Here is an 18,851-nt window from a genome sequence, read left to right as displayed (position 1 = left end):
ACACACAGACTACACACACACACACACACACTCACACATCACACACACACACACACACACACACACACACACTCACACACACACACACACTCACACACACACTCACACACACTCACACACACACTCACACACACACACTCACACACTCACACACACACATACACACACACACACACACAGAGTGATGAATAGAGCAAACTCCAAGGAGGTGGCTCCGACAACTTTATTTTTTCCTCCTAGTCATTTTATACCCTCTAAGACAAAGTTCTCTATATATAAAAAAAAAAAGATTACCTCATCCCCACAAGTTATATATTCTCTAAAAACAATCACCCAAAACCATATTCTTCAAAGACAGATTAAACCAATTACGAAAAGAAATTACAACAGAATTGTTGATTATGTATTCCTATTTTAAACTCATAACCTAACTAGACATTCCCAATCTATCTTTCCACAAGTTCATCCCCAAATCAACAATTCTTTTGTCATTGATTAAGGAAGTTCCAGCAAGGCAAGCCTATAGTAGTAAGTCCTATCCTATGCTTAGCTGACACCAAATTGTATTTACCAGGAAGCAGAGCAGTGTCTATCTTATGTCTTATTCTATCTTATGTCCTATTCTTGAAGTGCTGATCAGCTAAACTTGCTAATCACCCATTCTCTATTCTTTGTTATAATAGAATTATTTAATCTTCACTCGTAACTTGGATTTTTTGTCGTGCCCACTGAAGCCTATGGCCACATCCCTAGATCACAACCTCCAGGGACTCAAAGCCAACCTAGAATGAATGTCCCAAGCCTATTTTTCTCTTCCACATATAATTATGTGCTTGAAATGCATGAACACTTGACATGTTCCTTTTCTAACCTATGCCCTCCTCATCTCAAGGGATGGACCACACTCTATTCTTAATTCAAACTTTATTATAAACCATCTCCTTTAACTTTTTATCAATTACATTAACTTCCTAAAGCTATTTAAATCAAACCAGGAATTCTATAAACTCATTAATTCATCTAAACAATATTATTTCATAAAAGTTCTTCTTCATATTGATCTTCAGGGAAATTGCCCAATAGAATGGGTCCCAAGAAACTCACTTGCCCACTACAGCTCCTCTTACCTGATGTCCACCAGGATTCTGTTGGATTAACAGCATATTTTAAGTCACGGGCATGGAACACACTTACTTCAGTGCTATAACTCTTGCGCTGGCTAGTTTTATGTCAGTTTGACGTGTTAGAGTAGTTCGAGATGAGGGAACCTCAATTGAGAAGCTGCCCCCCAGCAGACTGTCCTGTGGGCAAACCCAGGTAGTTTCCTCATTGATTACTGGATGGAATACACTGATGGATTCACAGTTCGGCTCACTGTGGGCAGTGCCACCCTGGGTAGGTGGCCTTAGATGGCATGAGTAAGACAGTAAGGTGTACTCTTCCATAGATTCTACTTCAGTTCCTGTCCCAGAGTTCCTGCCCTGCCATCTCTCAGTGATGGACTCTTACCCGGAGCTGTAAGATAAAATAAACGTTCCATCCTGAGATGATTTTGGTTGTGGTGTTTTAGCACAGCAATAGAAACCCTGAGACACCAATCTTTTATATCTCACGCTAATTCACCAAAATAAACTTTAGTAGGGGGAATTCCTCTAATCTTTCAATATAGTGTTTTTAAACAGCAAGTTATAAACCAAATAATTTATGTTTCAGGGAAAATGTCTTTTTTTTCCTCTGAGTGACTATAGTGATGTTTATTTGAAGTTGATTCTTTTTAAATATAAAGCAAGTTTAATATGTATTTTACACATTGATAGGAGGAGTAAATGGGGGTAAATTAGGAGAGAAGAGAGGCACCAGGGCGATGCTAGCAGCATCTATGGTCGGTCACAGCAAAGCAAGGTTTCCAATTTAGTGGTTCTTGTGTTTTAATCACAGCTGATTCTTCAGCCCCTGCAGACTAGAAACAAAGAGTCTTGATACAAAATATCAGACAGGCCCAAAAGACACTGTAAGGGACTCTCAAACTTTCCTCTAGAACTTCACAAGCCAAGCCTGCATTGTCTGCATTTCTCTCAACATTTTAATCTACCAAGCTCTGACAGAACAGTCCTGACCTCTGAACAATTAATGGCTCAAAGTTCAAATGCCACCACAATCCTCCCCAAAATATGTCGTCATGCCTGTGAAAGCAACACCTCATAAGGGAGGTACTCATTTCTAAGTCCAGTTTCACTATGACTGGAAGGAACTTTAGGAGGAAAGGGTTTAATTCATTTTTACACCTTAAGGTTCAGAGAAGTTAGGGCAGGAACTCAAAGCAGAAAGCTAGAGTTAGGAGTGATGCAGAGACCGTGGAGTTCTGCTTACTGGCTTGCTCTTCAAGGTTTGCTCAGCCTACATCCTTAATACAAGTCAGCATAACCTGCCCAACTCATCCCCTCATTGGCTGAGTCACTCTACATCAATCACTAGGAAAGGTACTACAGACTTGCCTACAATTAATATAATGGAAGGCCCCCCTCCATCTCAGTTTTCTGAAACAAAGTTTCTCTGTGTAGCTTCCGCTGCTCTGGTTGCCCTGGACTTACTCTGTATCTCTCTCTCTCTCTCTCTCTCTCTCTCTCTCTCTCTCTCTCTCTCTCTCTCTCTCTCTCTCTCTCTCTCTCTCTCTCTCTTTTCTCTTTCTTTCTTTCTTTTCTCTCTCTCCTGAAACAAAGTTTTTCTGTGTAGCTCTGGCTGCTCTGGACTACTCTGTAGATCAGGCTGGCCTCTAACACAGATGTCCACCAGCCAAGTTGTATGCCACCACACCCAATTTTGAGGAATTTTCTCAGTCGAGGTTTGTAGTCTCAAGTATGTACCAAGGTGTCAAGTTGACAAAAAAAAAAAAAAGCACTAACTCTTGGATATGCAAAAATATGAGATGTTCTTTATTTCCAATGCTCACAAACAAGAGACCCTTAGCCCACAGGACCAAGTGGTTCAGCCAGGGCACCTCTGAGACTGCATTGAATGATTACTGACAATTAAGGGGGAGCTGTAGGTTCCTGACCAGACTTCCAGCCTCTCCACATACCAGGGTTGCCTCTGTACCCACTGCTAGGGTACTAACCTACATTATTCCTTTGCTAAAAGCAACCCCTCTGCTTTTTCCCCTGGCTTCTCCCTCTCCATGCCCCTGAGCTTAGGTTACACAGGAACTGGCATTTTACATGGTTTCGATGTCCAGCGCCTTGTTACCAGCCTATGGATTCTGTGTGATTAGCACCCAGATGCTCTCCTCTGCTCTAGACAGTGACAGAGAGAAGATGGAACGGTGTCTGTGTTTCTCATCACTGTCCCTCCTCAACTAGGACATGGTAACTACTCAGCTAATAGCCTCGGAATAAGTGAATGAATGAATTGATGGTCCCACCAGCTCTTGGGAAATTACCTTTGGAAAGCAATTTACTCCCTCGCTGCTTTTGTTTCTCCATTTGTAAGAGGAAAGCAAAAATGTACAATGTTCAAAATCTATTTCCTAATTAGGTAAAGTAAGGTAAAACGATTAATAAGACCAATGCACAGAGTTAGAATGTATCATGTAAGACCATCCTGCTCGAGTTTACAGTCAGGTCTCTCTTGTGTCTCTTTGACATCATTGTCGGGGAAGAAAGTGGGCAGCGATGTTAGACTGGAAAGTTGGTGAATGTGTATGCCAAATCTGCTTAATCAACCCGAAGGCAGAGCATCCAGAGTGGACACTGGGAATCCACACTGTGCAAGCCAAGAGCCCAGGCCACACATGGGAGTTCACACTGTGAAATCAGAGTCTAAGCTACACACAAGAGTAATCTTCTCTGTGAACATAGAGTCCAAGCTACACATGGGGAGTCTACTCCATGGAAGCAGAGCGCAGGCTGTATATGGAGAGTCCGTATTATACAAACAGAGCTTCCCGGATGGATACATAGTCTTCCGAGCTCTGAGGACTCCTACACCAGCGACGTCTGTGCACTCTGCCCAGCACTACTGAACCCTTTGGCTCCACATACATTGCATCTCCTGATGAAGGCCAGGTTTAACTTCATGGGCTCTGCCTCCTGCTGGACAGACCTTTCCTCTGCCACCCCAGGCTCCCTCTGAGCTTTGCAACCAAGGACCTGCTCTCCTTACCATGGTGCCTCTCTTAGGTTCTGCCCTCCAGACACTGAATGATCTGTTCTGATGATGAAGGTTTCTTATTCTATTACTAGTGTTATTTCCTAGAAGTTGGGGTGCTATGCCCCTTATTCACAGGAGCCCTCAGCTGCTAAATGGCTCAACTGTCTTCCCTTTTACTGTTGAGATTGTCGGAGTTTCCTTGGTTTTGTTTTTTGTTCTTGTTGTTCTTGGAGCCCTTAAAGTTAACTTGGAGGGATGGGACTATAGTTGGGGGAGACCCATATCTAACTGCTTGTTTTTAAGACCAGGAATTTGCCCCGCCCCCCCCATCCCATGTTATTTTCTGGTCTGTAATTGGACCATTCTGCTCTCAAAGGCATAGGATTTTAAGCTGCAATCATATCACATGTTTTAAAACAGAGAAAAATTATTTCAGTCTTTAAAGTTCTTCTTAGTCTGCGGCTTCGGCTTGCCGTGGTTGTTGAATATTCATAAGGCTCTGTCTGCTTACTGGATAATTATATTACATTAATATGGTATGAACAAATAAAAGCGGTAATTATGCTTTTATCCTGTTCTGTTTGACAATTTACAGTTTGCTCGTTTCAAGAATAAAAGGAAATCGCCACATTTGAAACAATATTATTTCATTTCTAAATGAGGAGGGATACCCCCTCCACGAAGACAGGTTAAAACGGAGTGGATTCTGCCCCTTCCGAGCCGGGATAGAAATGGCATCTGAGCTCAATACTGCTGCGTGATACAAAGACAAGACTAGGAGAGTCCTTAGGAAGTCGAGGAAAGAACCCCGGCCCCCCAACCCACCCCACCCCCGTGGAAAAGTACAGCCTGCCTTGGACACTCTCAGGTCATAGCCATGCTTTATCAAAACAGAAAGGTGGGGTTGGGAAGGAACTGGACCATTGTCCCTTATCAAAGGTTCAGAGAAAATGATGCTCAGGGGTGATTCATCCATAAAGATGGCTAGATTTTCACGAAAGGTTTTTGGTTTTAGAAGTGAGAAAATTAATTATTAATTTAGAGGTGAGCAAAAGACACTAAGCAAACACTGGGCTAGGATCCCAGCACTCAGCAAGCTGAGGTAGAAGGATCTCAAGGTCAGCCGCAGAGAGATACTGCCATGCAGATATAGTTGTAGACAGAGAGAGACAGAGAGAGATAGAGAATCTTGAACTTGAAAATATATGAGAACTGACCCTACCGTGTGTTTGCCCACATTTCAAATCGAAGTAAGTTTGTGATATTTTTAAATGGGGATGAAAATGAAAATAGCTGATATTTGAGGTATTTTAGTCCTTCTTCAGAAAGAACACAGCTGACTCCATAAATAGCTTGTTCTTAAAGAAAATCAACAGGATGGTTTTAACAAGATAGGAAAGCAGCATTCCAGATGAGCCCCTGAGAGAAGGAAACGGTTCCACATTGCACTATTTCCTGGGACCCTGGTGTCCAACCTGTGAAATTCTACTTCACATAGGAAAAAGATGTCCCAAATCATAAGCAAGTTAATGCTCGAGGCCTCACTCAAAGCATACTTGTAAATGGTTCAATATCGATATGAGAGAACATGACGAGTGGTGCTTCCCCGTGGAGAATCCCGGGTTCAATGTTGTTTAAGCACTTGCATCAATTTTCTGAATGATAGGAAGGAGGGCAAGTTCATTAAGTGTGCAGTGTACCCAGGCTGGGAGCTGCAGATAACACCGCAGAGAGCAGGGCCAGATTTAATCAGGACCCTGAAATCTAACTCAGGGCATGGTCAGGGGAGACAGGGACATAGCATGGAGGGTCAGCATGCACTTCCTGGGTGGGAACTGCTGATGGCAGCAGGTACCCAGAGGCCCTGAATAGTCTACCAAGAGGTAATGGGTAGGCTCTGAGGACCAGACAGGGGCCTCCTGCTGTGATTCATCTCTGAGTCACCTCGCTGAATGGATTTGAAATTTGACAACAACAAAAAAAGACCTGAACCATAGGCCGAGTGAGGCAATGAAGTTGTTCGGTAATTGACAGGAAAAAGGGTTAATAAAGGAACCTGGTGAATCATGAAAAGGCACACTGAAACTGTTGCAATCTGAACAACAAAATGGTAACAAATTATACAGTCCCATGAGAGCTGAAGAAAGCCACGTGTTCTGCCTTCATTGGTGAGTGTGTTTCCCTCATTGCTGTTGGACTTTGTTCTCAATGATGGAAGGAGACATTGTTTCTCAGGGTTTGTTCCCCATCTGAAGAATCACAGGCAGGTTTTGGGGGCCGCTTGGCTATGGTTTTTGAGGGTACTACTGAGTCGGTGATGCCTAGCTTTCTCACCCTCCTGCCACCCTCTGAAGAGGTGACACACCAGGGCTTAACAAGCTGAAAGGGATTCTGTAGAGAGCTGCAGAAACGATTAAAGACTCGGAAAATAGGACCTATGAAGGAAGATTAAAGGATCTACACTCACTTAGCCTGGAGCTGGGAGCTGACCTAATAGCATCTTCAGGATGTGAAGGGCTATCATGTGGAGGAGGGGAGCAGCTGCTCCCTCTCCTAGAAGAGGGGGCAGAGAGGAAGCTGGCTTAGGCTTCCATTGGGAGGGTTAAGAAGTGCCGGAGAGCTCCCTTCAGGGAGGGCTGGTAGCTGAGATGTTGAAGGCTTAGCAGACTGTGTTGCCTGCTATGCCACCATTAATGCCCCATCCTACATGTATGTCTTTGTTGGTTATTGGCTCGGTTCTTTGAAAGTGTATGCATTCTGAGGTTAACAGCACGAGCAGCAGACACTTACCACAGCTTACAGAGGTATAGCCACTGTCTACATACCTGAGAAAGAGTGGCCACACTGACCAACAGGGAACCACCTGGAAACTCTTCCCCAAAAAGGGAGGTTGCAGACTACAAAACGGAGTGGAGATACACTCTGGCCTTGAGTCTGGCTTCTTTATGATTAATATTGTAATTGATGTTTGATTTTTTTTAAAAGGGTGTTCTGTGTATGACTGTGACTGTGACTGTGACTGTGTGTGTGTGTGTGTGTGTGTGTGTGCGTGTGTTGTTGATATTGTTAAGAAGAGGAGTCTGTCCCCTCTAGAATATTTCGGATTTCTAGACTCTGAATAATTACCAGCTATTACTCTGTTACATTTTTCACTAGCCTTAGGCACAAATATTTGAGCATTTGTGTTTCCAGTGTCAACATGCTTGAACACGGGTGCTGCACAGGGTGGATGTCTGAACTGTTACCCATGAGGTACATTCTCTGCAGGCTGCGTTTGCAGTCACCAGGCTCAGTTGCACTGGTGAAAGCATTTTCCCGCTGTTAACAGTGCTCACGATGAATGTGTTTTGTCCTTTAAACAGAAACAAGCACCTCCCCCCACCAACTGTGCCTACCCTCCAGTGAAAGTGAAATCACACCCAGGCCCTTTTTGTTCTACTGGAATGTGGGAGAGGCTTTTCATTAAACGGGACTGCCATCTTCAAACTGTTTGGGAACCAGAACGTACAAACCGCATTTGATCACTCCTCCTGACATTACGTGTCAGCCGTACCAAAGTCCTCAGTGTTCCTTTGCCATTCTGGGATCTTCCTCTCTTTACAAATTCTATTCCTTTCCCCTGAGTCTTTCTGGGGAGCCATCTCCATCTTTACCCACAGCCCTTCCTAACCTTCAATTGTCAGGGAAGCTATCCAACTGCAGACCTACACAGGGCTTACTGTAATGTCGCCAACACTCAAGTCTGTCTCCCACACAACTGTGAGGTACTGAGGTCCTGCCTTCCCATAGCTTCATTCATCCTGGGTGAAGGATCCTGCTATCACACGGAAGCTCAGCTAATGGGCGGTGGGTGGTGGAAGTGGAAAAGATTGTAGGAATGATGAAGAAATTATAAGGATGGAGAGAATGGTTGTCCGGAGAAAGAAGAGGGACTTTGAGAAGGGTACATGGATAATGGAGGGATGAAGTCAGTGGGGCAGAGTGAGGTGTAGGTGGTGAGCAGAAGATTACTGCGTCCATGGAGATGGTGAGGGGTAGGTAATGGTGGAGGGGAAGATGGTGGCAAAAGGATGGACCAGCAAAGAGTCCTGTGTTCTGCTGTTCTGCGTGGTGAAGCCTATCTGGCACAAGTGTGTCTTCAGAAGTCCTCGTCTCACACCCCAACGTCTCAAGTATTGAACATCTCGAGCTGTTCCACAGAGGAACTCTGATTGCACTGCGGCTGTTGAGCTCACTAAATGCTGGAGTCATCTTCCGCTTATGTTAGGAGAAATGTGTTTTCATATCAATCAGATCTTTTCATCTCCCAAACCAGCAGCAACATCAGATCCTGAGGATTCACCTTGGGGTCGGAAGTGGTGACAGGCAGCTTTGTGACCTGGTGATGGGAAGGGTAGAGCACTCTTGGGGTTCACTGGCTGCCTCTCTAAGGCAATTCAATTTCTGACACCTGACAATAATTTTGAGCTTCATCCTTGGGAGGAGGGCATTGCCAAATGTATTATCCAGAGCATATATAGACACATGTATATATATGTGTATATATATATATATGCATGAATATATTCGTAACTATATATATATGCATGAATATATTCATAACTATATATATGCATGAATATATTCATAACTATAAATATGCATAGATACATATATAAACATACACATATAAGCATATATATAAACATACACATATATACATATATATAAACATACACATATATACATGTATACACAAATATAAACATGCATAGATGCATATATACATATATATAAACATACATATAGAATCAAGGTTTTTTTATGAACCATGAGGAACAATATGCATTTGTATTTCTTATGCTTTTATTAAAGACACAGCACAGAGGGAGGGTTCTTTTCATCCTCAATATGGGTTTTTTGGGACATAAATCAACTTTATAAAAAGGTTATTCAAAGTTTCAAAGCCATTCCCTTCTTTTAGATGTTCAGGTTGATACAATCTCAATTCCATCCAAATACAGTTCTTTCTGGCAACTTTTATAGACAGCTTTGCCCTCTCTGGTCCCTTTTGGCCCATGAATGACTCCTTTCAGTGGGGAACCTTGCTGTGTAAACATCCGACTGCAGGTACAGAGCTGCACCAGTGACTCCGACTCCTATTTTAGATGTGCACAGTGGCCAGTCTGATGTTGGGTAATCTGCCGTTAAAGTAATTGCGATGATTCACATCACAAGAGTTGTGTTCTTTAAGAACACCATCAAACCAGGAATAATAGTACTTTTAGGAGATTATCTACGAGCAGACAAAACATTTACGATTATAAACGAACCCACTCCTTGTCCAACTGTCTGACGGAGATTTTTATACACTAGGTTTGTGTGACCCACAGTTTTACATAGCCTGACAGCCATAAACTATGGCTAACATCATGATGCTCTCAAATAATTTTGACAAGGAGTAATTTATGCACATGCAAAGATTTTTAAACAGCTCACTGGGGGAGAGGGGTAGCGGTAGATTGGATTGTTGAGTCTCAGGTTGGGGTTGCTTCTTATTTATCTAAATTTCTTAATACAGCAAATATCAGAATACAACACTGTTGGCTGTCTGGAACATAGACACTTTGGAGTCTATACCATATGAGACATTAAGGATATTAAGTCTAGACAATGAGGTCACAATATGATTTTGTATAAATTTGAAAGGAGTATATGCTCACCAATGAGTCTCTCAGCAGGGAGGGTCAACTGTGCAGTCAAGGCAGGTCTGCTTTGCCCACAGTGGAGACAGTACCCGTCATGTAACAGGAGAAACTCTTTTGTGCTTGTCTTGCCTGGTGCTGACAGGAGTCCCTTCTCCATTCAGATTTCCTCTGGCCTCAGTTGGGAACAGCAGAGATCCTGCCTCTCTCTCTTTTCTTGGAGCTAATCTCCAGGAGGGGCTCTCTGTAGCTGTGCAGGAAGATGTGTGTTCCTGAGGTGTCGGCCAGTGCCCCTGGGGATAGGGAGGAAAATGGTGACACTAAGGCACACATTTCGGGGAGCTAATAACATGTATCAACTGTTTGAGAAAGTGTGCATGCTTACCCGGACGCAAGCACTGTACGGTGTTCACAGTTGCTGAAATATCATGGAGCAAGATACACTACACATAGATTTCATGTGTTTCCATAGCAGACAAAAAAACACATAAAACGAAAAGGGAAAACAGAAAGGCTTTTGCCATAAATGAATGAATTCAACCTAAAATTTTTAAAAAGAATAAATCCAAGAGTCTTCCCTCCTCCCCAGCACTCCTCCCTCTGTGCCAAACCACTGGTTTCCCTGCCAGCTTCGTTCCCTGCCAGCCCCTGTTGCTAAGCATGGTGGCTGCCTCCTACCGTGAGCAACTTGGCTCTTGCTCTGCCTAAAACTTGCCGTCTGTGCCATGAGGCTCTAGTCACACCCTTTAGGTCCCCCCACTCCATCTCCGTCCGTCTATGTGTGGGAACATGGCAGCTAGTCCTCTTGTCTGCATCTGAACAGCACAGGGGCCTCTCTGTGGGCTCCCTCTCTCAGAGTTGAGCTCTTGAATGTCTCTGAAATGCAGAGCTGAGTTCAAAATGGGTAGGGGAACGTGACAGAAGGAGGTTGGCGCTTGGTGACACTCTTCAGGCAGGCCGCTGCTCTGAAATGCCATCTTCCTCTGACTCGGCCTTCACCGAGCCCCTGCCCAAGTCCCTGCTGGGCACAAGGTAAGTACTGGAGAGATCCCTACGGAACCCTTGACTGCACTCTGCCTTCATTTTCCACTTTCCTTCACAGATTGTGGCAGAGTAGCCTGCCAGTTGGTTTATAACCAAGGGTTAGGTTTAGGGGTTAGGGGTGAGAGGTTAGGGGTTAGGGATCTTGCAATACAAGATCCAGAGGCAGGCCCCACACTCACCAAAACTTGACCCTTTGCATCTCGAGAAAGCAAGTGAGCCATTTGGCTATGTGGGGAACGACAGGTTTGTTAAACAGAGGATGCGAGCACATTCACAGAGGGTAGAAGACTTGGTGGTTTCGGAGCTCCTCCTACGAATGCCACAGCTGTCATGTGAAGGTGCTCATCTCCTGCCTTCTTTCTCTGTGTAAAAAATTCCTCACACTTAGGAAATGGTCAAACAAAATCACCCAGTCCACTCGCCCTGCAATCTTAGCAGCTAGGGTACAGGCTTACAGCAGGAATGTGGATATTCAGAGAGGTGCACTGACATGAGAAAGATTTCTCAGTGGGAGCAGGTGTCAGCCCCAGCAGTTCCCACTGAGGGCCAGCATCCTAAACTGCACCTGGGCCATGACTGGCCCCGTCAGCCTCCTTCTTCCTCCAGACGCTCTGAGTGGTCTATTGCAGCCATATCCTCCCAGGATACGCTACAACAAGCATGGGACATCCTTCATCACCAGCTCCTGGCACTGCGTCTCCCTCATCACAGCTCTGTGATTCTGGAACCCTGTGCTTGATGGTGGGCGATTCTGTATATATCAAATGAGTTAGCCCAGGTTGTGGGGGCCAAGAGCTATCGGCAGTGTTGAGCCCAGATGAAACATATTAACCAACGTAGTCAAATCCCAAATAATTAGGAAAAGTAAGACAATGGTTTAAAATCGTTACTTTAGATAAAATTCACAAACTACCATTCAAAGATCCAAAAGATAATCCTAGCTATGGGCTGGTAATGTTTAGCAACTGATTTTCAAACACACACACACACACACACACACACACACACACACACACACACACACACACCCAGTGTGAAGCGTTTGCCAGTCTCCTACTGAGGCTGGTTACAAGCTAGCAACTTGATGTCAACTGGCTCAGGAAATTCCTGAAAATGTAACAGTTGGCTCCCACACCCTGGTAAGTGCCAAGTCCAGCATGCATCAACCCATTATGGAGTACGCCTCGTGAGGTTCCAGGAGATTAGCACGTTCCCATTTATCTTAATCTTCACCAAATGCAAGCAGGAGGGTGGCCGGGAAGTGTGGAGCCAGGTAATGGTGGGGTCAGCCTGGCTCGTGTGGCATCTGGCCCTGTCATCAGCCCTGAGTACAAGGGGGACCGAGTGTTCCTTGTTGTGCTTGGCTTTGCAGAAATAAATCCCACATTCGGTGATATTCTCCAGGGTGAGCGTTTTGTTTAAAGGAGAGAAGCATAAAAAAAGATTTCAGGGGGTGCACGAATCTGCTTCATACTGGCCATCCAGCAGTGGTAGGAGCTAGAGATGGAGGATGGTGAGGAAGGCTGTGGTTGTGTACGGAGCCTGTGTATGTGTGTGTGTGTGTGTGTGTGTGTGTCTGTCTGTCTGTCTGTGTGTGTGTGTCTGTGTGTGTGTGTGTGTGTGTCTGTCTGTGTCCCTGTGTGTCTGTGTCTATGTCTGTGTGTGTCTATATATGTGTGTGTGTGTGTCTGTGTCCCTGTGTGTCTGTGTCTATGTGTCCCTGTGTCCCTGTGTGTCTGTGTCTATGTGTCCCTGTGTCCCTGTGTGTCTGTGTCTATGTCTGTGTGTGTCTATATGTATGTGTGTGTGTGCATTTGTGTGTGCGTGTGCTCGTGATGTACTAACTTGTGTGCCAGCATAGAAGGCAGATTAGGAACAGGCTCTTTGTTGCCCCTTAACCTTATTACTTGAGACAGGGTCACCCACAGAACCTGGGGCTTGTGGTTTCAGCTAGGCTGCCTGAGCTGCAAGCCCTACAATCCCCCTGTCTCCACCGCTCAATGCTGGGACTACAGACTCATCCTGTCCCTTGGCTTTCGTGCGGGCGTTGGGCATTTAACTCAGATCTGCACACCTAAGCAGCAAGCATTGCACCCATTAAGTCATCTCCCCAGCAAGGCGTTTATTTCACACACAGAGCAGAGGAGTCTGAGCGCGGTTGTGGCTTGAAGAGCTGTAGACCCCTGACCCCTATTGGCTGGTGTGTGGAGAGGGCCATCCCTAGGGAACTGGGCTTCATTGCAGTTCTGTTCAGACCACACCTTGGGAGCTTTTCCTCGGTGACATTAGGGAGAGGATGTGACCACAGCAAGGTTTACAGCATGGGCTGCAGAGCAGCAGAAACCTTGGCTCCTGCTCACTCCACATCCGGAAGGGTTGCGTGAGACAGGCTAATCCTGTTCACAGTGACCCCATCAAGGGCTCCTCTGCTTTTTCTCTACCGGCTGCGTCTTTTTGTTCTGTTTCCTTTGTTTCTCCTGTGGGGTTCTTATTGCTGTTCCTCCATCCCTACCTCCTGTTCCTCTTGCTCACTGCCATTTTATCTCCTTATTTTTACCTCCGTGATCCCGAGGTAACACCATCACCACTTAAATGCCGGTGATCCAACAGCAGCGTCTACCTATGGTCTATCATTAGCCCAGAACTTGCTCTCTAGCCCCAGACATTGCTATCCCCGTCCTCGAAGGCCACTGCATGCATGTTTCTCCGGCTTCCCAAAGCCAGGGAGAGCACAGCTCATCAGGACCCTCCCTCCGTGCTCTGTATTGATGGCTTGCTGGATTCTTGGTACCACAAACTTGAAAAGCCTGTTCTTCAGCTAATAAAGAATGAATCACTAAAGCACTTCCTGCCCTATATGCTCACCCACCCAAGCCAAATAAGACAACAGTACCACCCATATGAAGTTGCTACAGTGCCAGGACTCTCCGGAAAGAATTCCAAACATATGTATTTAAGTTTTATCTGCATGTGTGTGTACCTGAGTATATGTATGAGCCCACAGTTGTAGGCTTACATGTAGGTGATGGAAACTGAACCCAGTTCACAGGCAGAAGCGGTGAGCACTCTTAAGGACACAGTGAAGGAGCGATATTTTGCAATGGAAACCCAAGAAACATCACTGACAGTGAGACTGAGGGCGTGGGAGGGTTAGTGTTAAAAAACATTACAGAAAATGACACAACCACAAAGCAGAAAAGCCTAGTGCACCTGGAGAGGATGAACCCAACAAGCCCTGAAATGACATCCCGGAGGCTCAGGGGAAGTCTGGGGCTCAGCCTGAAGAAAACCCGCAGCTTCTACTGTCCTCAGTGACAATGGGTTCTCACCCAAACCCACGGCCCAGGTGCTGCTAACAGACTGTGGACCACCCTGTTGTGATTACAGGAAAATAAAGACACTCTTCATGAGGACAGCAGAGGGGACTATGTTAGCTGCTCTTCCTTCATCTTAAGACCATTTATATGTTCAGTTTTGTGTGCACGTGTGTGTCTCTGTGTGGGTGACTGGGAGCTGCCTTATGTGGGTGCTGGGAACTGAACCCTGGCCCTCAACAACACGGGCTGGGGAGAGCTTACCTAGGAGAAGGCCCTGGGTTCGGGTCCCCAGCTCAAAAAAAAAAAAGAAAAAAAAAAAAAAAAAAAAAAAAAAAAAAGATTTAAAAAAAAAAAAAAGAGAGAGATGCTGTTAGTCATTAAGCCATCTCTCCATCCCCAGTAGTTCTTTCCAAAGAATGGCTTAAGGAAAGAGTAAATGAAATAGTTGCACGTAACTATAATATGATGTCTGGATGCAAGAAATTATCAAATTCTAATGACATAAACCTCGAATCAAAACAGACGGAGGGAAACCATGAGGTCATGGGTTTGGAAGTCTCGGCACAGAGAAAATACTCCACAGGTGTCATGAACGCCCATCCAAGTCTCAGGGAGGCAGCTCGTGGAACTAAATAGTTCATTCACTTTTTCATTGGGAAGCACAGGACCTCCAAGACCTGGAATGGGCTTAAAAGTCAGAAAGTTGAAGAAATTTCCCCAATAGTCTTGTCACACAGCAGCATTGAAGGGTGCCATCGTGCGCTTTACATAATAGATGATAGAGCCCTTCGAATGAACTGGTCGAGAACCCAGAAGTGGAAAGGTAGACCCACAGATGTCCTAAGAGAACCCTGACAAAGGTGCAGAGTAATTCAATCGAGGAAGCCCAGCCCTGTAAACAAATGGGGCAAGAGGGGAAAAGCACAAAGGAAAATCAACTTCAACCTAAACGTCTTACAAGAATGGCCTCCAATGGGTCATGATTTCAACTTAAATCACAAAAATATAAAACATAGAGAGAAATGAAGAAAAGGTCCCGTGTAAGGACTAATTTTTAGATTTAAACATGAAAGGAAAATCCATAGAAGAAAAGCGAGTGTGGGGACTTTCTCCACTTGAGAACCTTTGCTCACTTAAGGATCTTGTTGGAAGAACAAGAAGGCTAGGGACAGGCTAGAGGAGAGCATCTGTTCACCATGCACGAGAACTTTCAAAAGCAGGGAGTGCAAAAGGGCCCACCCAGTAGGAAGGTGAACCCAAGCACAGGCTGGCATCTCACCAGAGGGAATGCAGGTCTGGTGTAGTAATTTGCTTCGTATTACTAAATAGAACATTGTATGTATTAGTAAAATATTGATTTTAAATTCTTTATATAAAAACTTGTGCAATCAACAGAACATCATATACTTTAAATATTTATCTTATCTAATGTCATAAAAACAGTGACTTTAGAAAAAAATCCTGGGTATTCATCAAAAAGGCATCAGGGAGGAGTTTGAAGAAGTTCTAGGAGTGGCTGGGCTCGTTCCTGATTGCTTTCAACTTCTTATACCCATAAATACTTCAGAACTAATGTCTGATCTGAGTACACATATTTATATTAATATATTCCGAATCCTTTTGTCCTGATGTGCCAACAAAGAGCAAAATCATCAACATGAAGAGAATTCTCACGACTATAGCAGCAGTGATTTTCAATTTTTCTTTATTTTTATGATCTCTGAACAGCTCCATCTTTGTTTTTATGGACTCTGAGCTGATCATGAACGAGAATCTTTAGAAGGTAAAGATGTTGCTGAGGGAGACAGGCATCTTCTGTGCACTGTGTGAGATTGTAGTTGGAATGTAGAAAGGGTGGTGGGGCACAGAGGGGATGGCAGGCATACAGTGGTAGTGGTAGTGTCTTAGTCAGGGTTCCTATTCCTGCACAAACATCATGACCAAGAAGCAAGTTGTGCAGGAAAGGGTTTATTCAGCTTACACTTCCATGTTGCTGTTCATCACCAAAGGAAGTCAGGACTGGAACTCAAGCAGGTCAGGAGGCAGGAGCTGATGCAGAGGCCATGGAGGGATGTTACTTACTGACTTGCTCCCCCTGGCTTGCTCAGCTTGCTCTCTTATAGAACCCAGGACCACCAGCCCAGGGACAGCACCATCCACAATGGGCTGGGTCCTTCCCCCTAGATCACTAGTTGAGAAAATGCCTTACAGCTGGGTCTCATAGAGGCATTTGCTCAACTGAGGCTCCTTTCTCTGTGATAACTCCAGCTTGTGTGAAGTTGACACACAAAACCAGCCAGTACAGGTAGGCACACTGGACATTTAGTGAGGCCAGAGGAAGTGGTGGGGATATGGAATAAATGGTGGGGACTGGTGAAGTTGGTGGAGACTGGCAAACATATTATGTGAGTACAGGGTACTAGCACAGAGGAGGTAATGGATGTACACTAGAAGTGGCAGTCATTGGAATGGGGGTACTAGAGGGGGTGGAGGTGGTGGGATGGAGGAGGTAAGGCGGATGTAGCAATGATAGGGAAGAGGAGGCAGAGACCGGCATAGAGGAAGAGAGGTGAAAGGGATGTCATGGGGACTGGTGAAGGCAGAGGGGATACTGTAGAGGTAGTAGGGACTGGTGAAGGTAGACAGGAAGTGGCATGGCTGGAGAGGACTGGTAGAGTTAATGGCGACTAATGTCAGGAACTGATGGTGGTAGTAGTAGGAATGCGGCTGTGACAGTCAGGACAAGGTGGAGGTCATCAGCGCAGGCCAGCAGAAAGCAACAGTGAGCATCTGTCACAAGACTTACACCACCCTGTTACTCAAGAATGTAGTCACACTAAGGGCTTTGTACACATTACTCCCTCCAACCCTGAGACGTCTCGTCCCCACTGCCAGTTCAGTGGAGCATCTCTGTGGAGCTTCCCCTGACCTCCCATCCCTTCCCTCAGCTCAGCGGCTGTGCTCCGTTAGGGTTATAACATGACTGAGTATTTCACCTGGGTCTACAGCCATTTTCTTTTCGGCTTCTGCTTACCATCAGTCCTATCTCTTTTTCAACCTTCTAGACAATGCCCAGGTGAAGTGGACACTTAAGGGTTCCACTTAAGGGTGGAAAGTCAGTTGTGTTGTATGGTGCTTTGCTGGAGCAAACAGATGAAGGAACATTTAGCTGAAGCAGACCCTGGAGAAATTATGCTCTGCTAAAGTGAGCACATGATAGGACTATGATGAAGGATTCTTTGCTAATGACACACATGTATTGGTCTGCCTTGCATTGTGTAGTTGAGCTCCTTTTGTCGGAACTCTGTAGAAAGAAATGCAACAAAAACATCCTTCTAGTGGTGTGCTGTGCTTCTTACTGCTTTCATGGATTCAGGCTGACTGACAGAGTTGTGTCACCTGAGACAGACACACACGCTGAGGCAAGACCTGTGGAGGACACATGATGTTTGGAGGGCATATAAAAAGGACTCAACAGACAGTGACCGGGTTGAGCTTGGCTTGCTTATGGAATTAGCTATACAATGCTTGTTGGTCTTATGTCTTTGCTGATCTTCACTTCCCTGAGAGGACACAGCTGAGAACTTCTCCTGGAGTCCCTCTGGGTCCCTCCTGCTGACTTTTACGGAGGCTGAGACCTGGCATCTCTGCTGGGTAGCGCCACTGTTGCTGATCCATGTTTGCTATCCCAACTCCATCGAACTGAACTCCTGATATATCCATGAAATGCTTGTGAGAGTGGATTGAGCTGCCTTTGTGAACCTGTGAACTGAACTGTTGTTTTCCAGACAACACAAGTGGAATTCATTTTAAAGAACCTTTCTAAACAGATTCATTTCTCCCCCACCCTTCCCACTGCCTCTTGTGGGTGGTGGATTAAAAGTGTTAAGGTTAAAGTGTTTAAGAACCACAATTAAAAATAGGTTTTGAAAACAATTAAAGCTACACCCAAATGTGCTGACAATAGCTTCTTAACAGCAAGAGAAATTCCATTTTCTAAGAACAGTGGACAGAACTCTACTGACTGTGTCATTTCTTACACCCACAGGAGACATTAGACACTTCATTTCTCTGTTAGCAGTGGGCTCCCTTGCATTGTTCTCATCCTGGATTTTTGAGGGAAAGTGCAATAGGCTCTTTTGTAGCTTCCTCATGCTTGGCTTTTGAGGGAAAGATAATACTGAGCATGCTCGGGCAGATTCCTTCCCAAGCTCTCCAATGGTCAGCCCAGTCCTTTTCCTGGCTTGTTTTCTTCACGGTATTTTCTAGACAGAAACAACCACTCTTACAGTTTTCCTTTCTATCTCCAGGTAGTGGATGCAAATTTCCACCAATTCAAGGAAGGATTTGTGTTGGTTGCTGTGATGTCTCCCAGAAGAGACAATGTGTGTGCCTATGCAGCTGCATGAATGGATGTTGAATAAGGTATAGAAGAAGTGGTACGCCTACCCTGCCTATGAGAAAGTGGACTTGACAGGACAGGTGAGCCTTAGTTCTGAAGAAGGGATAAAAAAGACAAGCCCAGAGTCCTATCAGTGTGGCCCCAAAGCAGAAATCCAGATTCCTGACTTTTTCCTTTGAAAGCAATTTTCTCAAGCCAGACAGGGAGGCTTAGGGTTATAATCTCAGAAGTTGGGGGTGCAGAGTCGGGAAGTTTTGT

This window comes from Rattus rattus, chromosome 15 (genome assembly GCF_011064425.1).
Source record: "Rattus rattus isolate New Zealand chromosome 15, Rrattus_CSIRO_v1, whole genome shotgun sequence".
Classification (NCBI taxonomy): Eukaryota; Metazoa; Chordata; class Mammalia; order Rodentia; family Muridae; genus Rattus; species Rattus rattus.
The sequence above is the reverse complement of the archived record's forward strand: the minus strand, read 5'-3'. Positions refer to the sequence as shown.